At 39.5% G+C, this 9,671-nt stretch overlaps 1 non-coding gene across 1 annotated transcript; it reads left to right on the top strand.

Moving 5' to 3' along the window:
* Window positions 1–5,635: 5,635 nt before the first annotated feature.
* On the top strand, window positions 5,636–5,742 carry LOC127088880 (small nucleolar RNA R71). Its single transcript, XR_007790691.1, has one exon. It is a non-coding gene; the product is annotated as a small nucleolar RNA R71 (small nucleolar RNA).
* Window positions 5,743–9,671: the final 3,929 nt, after the last annotated feature.

Raw genomic sequence — 9,671 nt, 5'->3', positions numbered from 1 at the left:
GATGTTTCAAAAAGTTCTCCCAAGTCACCACATCCTAACTCAAACCTGTCTTAAAGCCCAAAAAACTTTCAGAATAACACCGTTTTCTTTTGCAAAATTTTTTTGGTAGGGCTAAAGGAATGGGGAGATGAGGATGTACTAAAGATACAATATACTGGTGACTCGTCAGACACATGCATTTTCTAAAACACTCTAACTAAAAGCAAAATAAAACAAAGTAAACAAGTAAAAAGCAATAAAAATAAACAATCTAACTAAAAATAGCAAAGAAAAATAGAAAGGGATAAAATCTCCTCCCACACTTAAATCGAACATTGTCCCCAATGTTTCGAAATAAGATAAGGGGAGAGTAACCTGTTACACTACTGCTGACCACTGGTTCCTTCGCCATCCTGAGGTGGACGACGGGATCGGCTGCGACGACGGTCTCTCTGGTCCATCCTGGCCGATAAGGTAGCCTGAGCAGTCCTCACCTCTCGAAGGTTGCCTAAAATGGAACCCTGAGTGGCCTCTATCAGCGCAGAATGCTGACGGTGGTAGTTCTGCTGACGGGATTGCTCGTTTGTGATCACAAGAGAACTATGTAACGCTCCCTTTGGGCGTCATCTCTGAAAACCACGTGCATGTCATCAAAGTTCTGCATCCTGCAAAGGTTAGGGAAAAGGATCCTGCAAACACAAACATTGCAAATGATATTTAGTCCTGACGAGAATATGATTAAAAATAAAATAAAGTAAATAAATGCAGAAAAAGTAAAATAAGATAAGAAAACCGTGGGTTGCCTCCCAAGCAGCGCTTGTTTAACGTCGTTAGCTTGACGATCGGAACTTATACATTTGTCGTAGGAATTGGTGGATCTATCAGAGTGTGGCTGGAGTAGTCTGTTGGAATGTCTCCTCCTTCGTAGAGCTTCAGTATTTGCCCATTTACAATGAATGGACTACAGGTTTCGTTCTTGATTTCTACAGCTCCGGATCTCAGAATCTTAGATACTTTGAAAGGGCCAGTCCATCATGAACGCAACTTCCTAGGGAAAAGTCGTAACCTAGAATTGAACAGGAGAACAGGGTCGCCTATATTGAAATCTTTTTTCACGATTCTTTTGTCATGCCAAGATTTTGTTCTCTCTTTGTATATTTTGGCATTCTCGTGGACAGATTGCCTGAGTTCTTCCAGTTTGTGAATGTCAAGGATACGTTTTTCACCAGCGGTCAGGTAATCCAAATTCAAAGTTTTAATGGCCCAATAGGCCTTATGCTCTAATTCAAAAGGTAAATGACAGGATTTTCCATAGACTAGTTGGTAGGGAGTTGTTCCTATAGGGGTTTTGAAAGCGGTTCTGTAGGCCCATAATGCTTCTTGGAGCTTCTGAGACCAATCTCTTCTAGATATAGGAACAGTTTTTTCTAGAATTTGTTTTATCTCCCAATTGGATACTTCTACTTGGCCACTAGTTTGTGGGTGGTATGGTGTTGTTACTCTATGCCTAACTCCATATTTGCTTAAAAGTTTATCAAATATTCTCGATATGAAGTGCGATCCTCCATCGTTTATGACTAAACGGGGTGTTCCAAATCTGGGGAATATGTAGTTTTTAAATAACTTGATCACCACTCTAGTGTCGTTTGTGGGTGCAGCTATAGCTTCAATCCACTTAGACACGTAGTCCACAGCTACTAAGATATACTTGTTTCCTAAGGATGGTGGGAAAGGTCCCATGAAATCTATACCCCAAACGTCGAAGAGTTCTACTTCCTGAATGTTTCTTAGAGGCATTTCGTCACGCTTTGAAATATTTCCCGTGCGTTGGCATCTATCACATTTGACAATGCAAGCATGGACATCGCGCCACATGGTAGGCCAGAATAGGCCAGCTTGAAGAATCTTGGCGTATGTCTTAGAGGAGCTCGCATGTCCACCATAGGGTGCAGAGTGACAATGCTCAATTATACTTTTTACCTCCTCTTCTGGAACGCAACGGAGAAAAAGGCCGTCTTTACCTCTTTTGAAAAGGAGCGGTTCGTCCCAATAAAAGTTTCTCACGTCGTTGAAGAACTTCTTCTTGCGGTGGTAGTCAAGATCAGGGGGTATGCTATCAGCAGCTAGGTAATTAACAAAGTCTGCATACCGTGGCACGTTACTTACTGCTAAGGATTTTTGGAAGTGCTCATGAGGGCCTAGGCTATCGTCTTCAATGGTTTCTAGTTTAGCTATCAGTCTATCATAGGCAAAATCATCATTTATGGGTACTAAGTCTGGTTTCAGGTGTTCTAGCCTAGAAAGGTGATCAGCTACTACATTTCCAGTTCCTTTTTTATCTCGGATATCTAAATCAAACTCTTGTAGTAACAGAATCCATCGGAGTAACCTGGGCTTGGCATCCTTTTTACTTAATAGGTAACGAATGGCAGCATGATCGGTGTAAACTATAATTTTGGCTCCTACTAGATAAGATCTAAATTTGTCTATAGCAAAAACTACAGCGAGTAGTTCCTTTTCAGTTGTTGCATAGTTAAGTTGGGCAGCGTCTAAGGTCTACTGGCATAATAAATCGCATGTAATTTTTTATCTTTCCTTTGTCCTAGAACGGCTCCAACGGCATAATCACTAGCATCGCACATTATCTCAAAAGGTTCTGACCAATCAGGGGGTTGCATAATAGGTGCTGATATTAACGCTTGCTTTAAAAGATTAAATGCTTCATTACATTTTCCATCGAAAATGAATTCAACATCTTTCATTAAAAGGCCAGTTAAAGGTTTAGTTATTTTGGAGAAGTCCTTGATAAAACGCCGGTAGAATCCAGCATGTCCAAGGAAACTTCGGACTTCTCTGATAGTTTTGGGTGGTTTTAGGTTCTCTATGACTTCTATCTTAGCTCTATCTACCTCAATACCTTTTTCGGAAACTATATGTCCTAAAACAATCCCTTCTGTGACCATGAAATGACACTTTTCCCAGTTTAGCACGAGGTTCACCTCCACGCATCTTTTCAGGATTTTCTCAAGGTTAGCAAGACAATTGTGGAAATCAAATCCGCAAACCGAGAAATCATCCATAAATACTTCCATGATACCATCTAGGTAATCTGCAAAGATTGACATCATGCAGCGCTGGAAAGTGGTCGGGGCATTACAGAGATCGAATGGCATTCGTCTGTAGGCAAAAGTTCCATAAGGGCATGTAAAGGTAGTTTTCTCTTGATCTTCGGGGTGGATAGGTATTTGGAAGAATCCTGAGTATCCATCTAGATAGCAGAAGTAAGAGTGTCTGGCTAGACGCTCCAACATCTGGTCTATAAATGGTAAAGGGAAATGATCCTTCCTGGTTGCTTTATTTAACTTTCTGTAGTCTATGCACATCCGCCATCCTCCTTCTATCTGTTTTGCTACATGTTCGCCTTTATCGTTTTGCACGACTATGATACCTCCCTTTTTAGGTACTACATGCACAGGGCTCACCCACTTACTATCCGAGACCTGATAGATTATACCTGCCTCAAGTAACTTAAGAACTTCTTTTTTAACAACATCACTCATTATAGGGTTTATTCTTCTCTGATGTTCTCTGGAGGGTTTTGAATCTTCTTCGAGCGAAATCCGATGCATGCATATGGATGGGCTTATACCTTTCAGGTCAGAGATATTATATCCTAAGGCTGAGGGATATCTTCGTAAAACATCTAAGAGTTGGTCTGTTTCCTCTTGGCTCAAGGTAGCACTAACTATAACTGGATGGTTAATCTCTTCGTCGAGGAACTCATATCTCAGGTTCTTAGGAAATTCCTTAAGTTCTAAGGTTGGCTTCTTAGGGCATGGCATAAGATCTGGGGTAAGGGATAAACATTCGTAAAGGTTATCATCGATGTAGGGTTTCCTAAAGTCATCATCTTCCAGTATGAGAGTTGATGGCAACTTAATCGTTTTTATGATTTCTTCTTGTTCTAATTCCCTAACGCATTCATCAATGATATTTATGGCATAACATGCGTCTCCCATCACAGGTGCCATAAGAAATTTTGAAAGTATAAATTCTATCTTCTCGTCACCTACCTCAAAGGTCAACTTTCCTCTCTTGACATCTATTATGGCTCTTGTAGTTGATAAGAACGGCCTACCTAGAAGGATTGGTATATCATTATCCTCTTTGATGTCCATGACAACAAAATCAGTAGGGATAAATAACTGACCTATCCTAACAGGGACATCTTCTAATATGCCTATCGGATACTTAACAGATCTATTGGCCAACTGAAGTGACATCTTAATAGGTTGTAATTCTCCTAAGTTTAGCCTCTCACAAACTGCTTAAGGCATTAAGCTCACACTAGCTCCTAAGTCTAGAAAAGCTTTTTCGATGACATGACTTCCCAAAAGACAAGGAATGGAGAAATTTCCAGGATCTTTATCCTTTTTTGCTAACTTATTCTCGGAAATAGAATTGCATTCCAAGGGTTTCGGATCATCGGGTCTACGTTTGTTGGTAAGGATGTCTTTCAGAAACTTTGCATAAGAAGGTATTTGGGTGATGGCTTCTGTGAAAGGGGTCTCTACGTGAAGTTTTTCTATAACCTTAATAAATTTTTGATACTGGTTATTGATCTGGTTTTGTTTAAGTCTTTACGGATATGGTATCGGTGGTTTATATGGCGGGGGTGGTACATAGGTTTTGTCTTTAGGTTCTTCTCCTTTTTCTCGACCTTCCTGTTTTTCATATTCCTCTGGTTCCTTCACTTCGTCCGTGGGTTCGGTATATTCCTTAGAAGTTTTGGGTTCACTCAATCTTGGGTTTGGTGGCTTATCATAAGCGGTCCCACTTCGTAGGGTAATGGCATTGGCTTGTCCTTTCGGATTCTGTTGAGGTTGTCCAGGGAACTGTCCTCCAGGTGTGGTCTGGGAGGCTTGGTTTAAAGCTACCTGAGAGATCTGGGTTTCAAGCATCTTGGTGTGAGTAACTATTTGGTCAACCTTGGTTCCTAACTGGGTAATCAGTTCGTTAACGTGAATGTTCTGGTTCATGAACTCTTTGTTTTGTTGGGTTTGAGCAGTGATAAAATTTTCCATAATTTTCTCAAGGCTCGGCTTTGGTGGCACAGGTTGCATAGGTTGATTTGGTTGGTTGGGGCTTGGTAACCTAGTTGTCTCGGAGGTGCATTATTTTGGATAGGGTTTTTGTTCTTATAGGAGAAGTTCGGGTGATTCCTCCATCCAGGGTTATAGGTGTTTGAATATGGGTTCCCTTGGGTGTAGTTCACTTGCTTAGAGTGGGTTTCGTTTAAGAGACTGCATTCTGCAGATTGGTGTCCTTTGGTTCCACATATCTCACAATCCGACGAAACTGCACCTGCAGTGTTCGGGTTTATGCACATATGCTCGACCTTGAGGGCCAACGCGTCCATTTTAGCTTGCATCATGTCTATAGAGCTTAACCATGTACTCCTCCTTGGGCTTCCTTCTTCTCAACTATCGCTCGTTCGACTCCCCATGATTGATGGTTTTGAGCCATATCTTCAATAAGGGCACTAGCTTCAGAGTAAGGTTTGTTCATCAGTGCACCGCCTGCGGCAGCGTCGATGGTCATCTTAGTGTTATAGTGAAGTCCATTAAAGAAGGTCTAAATGATTAACCAATTTTCTAAACCATGATGAGGGCATGCTCTTAACAGCTCTTTATATCTCTCCCAAGCTTCGAACATCGATTCTCCTTGGTTCTGGGTAAATCTGGTTATGTGGTTTCGAAGGACGGCGGTCTTACTTAGGGGAAAGTATCTAGCAAGGAATATTTTTCTAAGGTTGTCCCAAGTTGTTATGGAATTGGGTGGAAGGGAATCTAACCATGATAGGGTTGTATCTCTGAGGGAAAAAGGGAATAATCTTAAACGGATTGCCTCAGGAGAAGCTCCATTGGTTTTAAAAGTGTCTGCTAATTGGAGAAAGATTTTTAAATGTTGGTTTGGATTCTCAGTAGCGAGACCTGCAAATTGTCTCTGTTGCACTAGTTGCAACAAGGAGGGTTTAAGTTCGAAATTATTAGCTGGGATGGTTGGGTTTACTATACTAGAACTAGGTTCTTCGTTGGATGGTTGGACGAAATCCTTAAGAGGTCTTTGGTTTTGATCTTCGGCCATAGCTCTCCTAATTCTATGGAAAAATAAACGTGCGCGAGCTTAACATTCAGGTTCCGCCAGAGGGTATACTAAGCTTCTGGTGCTGCGAGTTCTTCGCATTGACCGGCATGTAACAACCTAAGTCTAAACGATATAACAACAGGGTACGAAATTTGACGAAATTGGTCCCCGACAACGGCGCCAAAAACTTGATGCGTGCTTTTCTTAAGTATACGAACGCGTCAGGGTAATATAAAAGATTGTCGAATCCACAGAGACCAAGTGTCAATCTATCGTTATCTATTGTTACGGTGTTTATCTAAGGTAATTGAAATAGGGGTTTTAAGAGTGCACAATGAAAAATAAAGTATTAAATAAAATTCAATTAATAAAGACAGGTTCGAATGTAATTCACATAATCAATTAATAATCCAAGTACTTGCTAATAGAATTACTTATGGGCAGTGTTTCCTACTTTGAAAAGAACCAATTTAACGGGAATTGTCGCTTTCGCGTATTCATAACCGAGTTGTACTCCCAAATCAAACCCTCTTATTGTCACTTATAAAAAGGCGCGCATTGCGTTAGAGTAGTAAACCTATTTTTAAGAAATATAGTATCTTGACTAAGCTGAAAAGTATTTTGACCTGGATTTCTTAACAAAAGAGGTTCTCACGAACCAGACTCTAAACTTATAAACGCGTCCGAAAAAGTTTTAAAATCACTTTTCTTTTTAAGTTAAAAACTCCTAATAAAGTAAACAAAGCGCTTTTGTTGTATTTGAAATAGTTAAAAACAACTAAGTTTAAAAAGACGTTGGACGGTTTTCGATCTTACCCAACGGAAATTAAGTGCGGGAAAACTTAAGTTGAAAGTCAAAATAGCCCTTAAGTGTTTCTACGAACAATTGTACGGATTATCGGTTCAATTACGATCCTTACATTCTAACCTTTATAGGTTTAGCTAGACATGGTAAAGTAAAGGTGCATTTTAATTTAAATAAAAGTAGTGCGAGTGCGGGAATTTAAATAAAAGTAGTGTGGTGCGGGAAAGTAAACAAAGTAGCGCGGGTGCGAGAAATAAACGAAATAAAGACAGTGCGAGAAATAAATAAAAGTAGTGTGAGTGCGAGAAATAAATGAAAGTAGTGCAAGTGCGAGAAATAAACGAAGTAAAGGCAGTGCGAGAAATAAATAAAGTAAAGTGCGAGTGCGGGAAGTAAATAGACAAAGGTAAAGCAATAAAACCTGCTCCAATCGGAGGGTCGAATAAAGTGCAAAACAGAAATGAAAATGGCGGCAGGATTAACTTCCTTCCAAAGTGCTCCAGACTCGATTACACAGTTGTGGCAACACTCCGATGTGAAGCGATTACCACTTTTACAATACTGAATATATGCCTAGTTGTAACTAAGTTTGATCTAAGTTTGGATGATAAAACATATGAAATCAAGTCTCTATTTATAGGCAAGGAAAATAATGTAAATGACAAGGATGCCCCTAAGGTTGAATTTGGGAGGGAAACTTCTTTGTTCTTGTGGCGCCCGCCATAAGATTAAATTGTGGCGCCCAAGTGGAGATAGTGGGAGATGTGGCAGTTGAGGAGAAGTTGAACTATGACACGTCATGGCTGGACCCATGGCGCCAGCCACAGTGGGAGCCACAAGTGAAAAATGCTGATTTTTAGGCTTTTTAGCTCATTTTCACTCCTTTTCTCGATTGGGGCTCTGATTAGACTAAAACCTGAAAACAAAGAAAAAGAAAGTAATAACATAACAAAATAACAATAAAACAACTAAAATGCATGTGAAATCGGAGTCGAAAATACGGTGAATTTCAGTGTCATCAATATTAGGAATCAGGATCTATAGAGATAAATCACAAAAAAAAATTGGCCTAAGTCAGAGTACATACAAAGACAAAGTGTTGAGACACTTTAATATGCATGATTCCAAGAAAGGAATCATACCTATGCAACATGGCATGTGTCTATCAAAAACACAATCCCCTTCAACTAAGGAAGAAAAGGATCACATGAATAAGATTCCATATGCATCTGCAATAGGATCTATCATGTATGCAATGTTATGTACTCGACCAGATGTCTCGTATGCTTTAAGTGCAATAAGTAGGTACCAATCTGATCCTGGTGATGCTCATTGGATAGCTGTCAAGAATATCCTTAATTATTTGAGAAGGACTAAGGACTCATTCTTGATATATGAAGGTCAGGAAGATCTTGATGTAATAGGATACACCGATTCTATCTTCCAGACAGATAAGGATGACTTTAGATCGCAATCTGGTTATGTGTTCTACTTAAATGATGGCGATGTGAGTTGGAAAAGTTCAAAGCAAGATATAGTTGTTGATTCTACAATCAAGGCCGAGTATATTGTTGCCTCAAGTGCAACAAAGGAAGATGGTTGGATCAAAAGTTCATTAGTGAACTTGGCATAGTTCCTAGCATTGTGGATCCCATTTATCTCTATTATAATAACAATGGTGCTATCGCACAAGCTAAGGAGCCTAGATCTCACCAACGATCCAAGCACATACTCATGCGTTATAACCTCATTCGAGTGATAATAGATAGAGGAGATGTGAAATATACAGAGTACCTACACTTGACAATATTGCTGACCCACTGACAAAGCCTCTTGCACAGCAGAAGCATGATGGCCATACTAGATCTATGGGCATTAGGGGTATGCCTGATTGGCTCTAGTGCTAGTGAGAGATTGTTAGTGTAATCCCTAGAGGCCAGTACTTTTGGTACTTGTATCGAATTATTTATTAATAATAAAATGTTTTTTTATATATTATTTTTGTTTAATAAAGTCCCTAGAATAGCTAGTCCGTTTAATGTATCAAATGTGACTTAATCATGAGATCCAATTAAACATAAGGACAATGTTCTTAAAGTATCCATAGTCGAGATTTATGGGAAGTGGGATAACATTAAGGTATTAAGACTATTATGTATATAGACTAATGATCACATCTCATGGATCATGGATAAGGAGTTATCAAGTCTTAAATATAGGTAAGAATACTATGAGTAATATTTATACTGGATTGACCCGCTATGATAATACTACATAGAATATTATGCAAAGTGTCATAAATTATTCTCATGGTAATAGTGATGTATACCAACCACTCTTCGACCTGAAACCACTATGGACCCTAGATGTAGAGTCGAGTGCTTTATTGTTGATCAAACATTATCCGTAACTGGATGACCATAAAGATAGTTGATGGGTACTTCACGAATCATGTTGAGGGACATGAGTGACCCAAATGGAATTTTCCCATCCTGCGTAACAGGATAAATGTCTAAGGGCTCAATATGTACACACAAGTATTATCACAAAAAAGGGATTTGACAAATCACATGACATTTTCGTGTCTTGGGTAGCAATGATGTGTTGCTAGATACCGCTCACTGTTTATCATGTTAAATATGTGATTTAATATAATTGCCAATGTCGTGAAAACCTACTGGGTCACACACAAAAGAACGGATTGATGAGAGATAGAGTAAATAAGGAACACAGTAAGGTA

This window comes from Lathyrus oleraceus, chromosome 5 (genome assembly GCF_024323335.1).
Source record: "Lathyrus oleraceus cultivar Zhongwan6 chromosome 5, CAAS_Psat_ZW6_1.0, whole genome shotgun sequence".
In the NCBI taxonomy this organism is placed as follows: Eukaryota; Viridiplantae; Streptophyta; class Magnoliopsida; order Fabales; family Fabaceae; genus Lathyrus; species Lathyrus oleraceus.
Note: the sequence above shows the minus strand (reverse complement) of the source record. Positions and strands in the feature narration are given on the sequence as shown.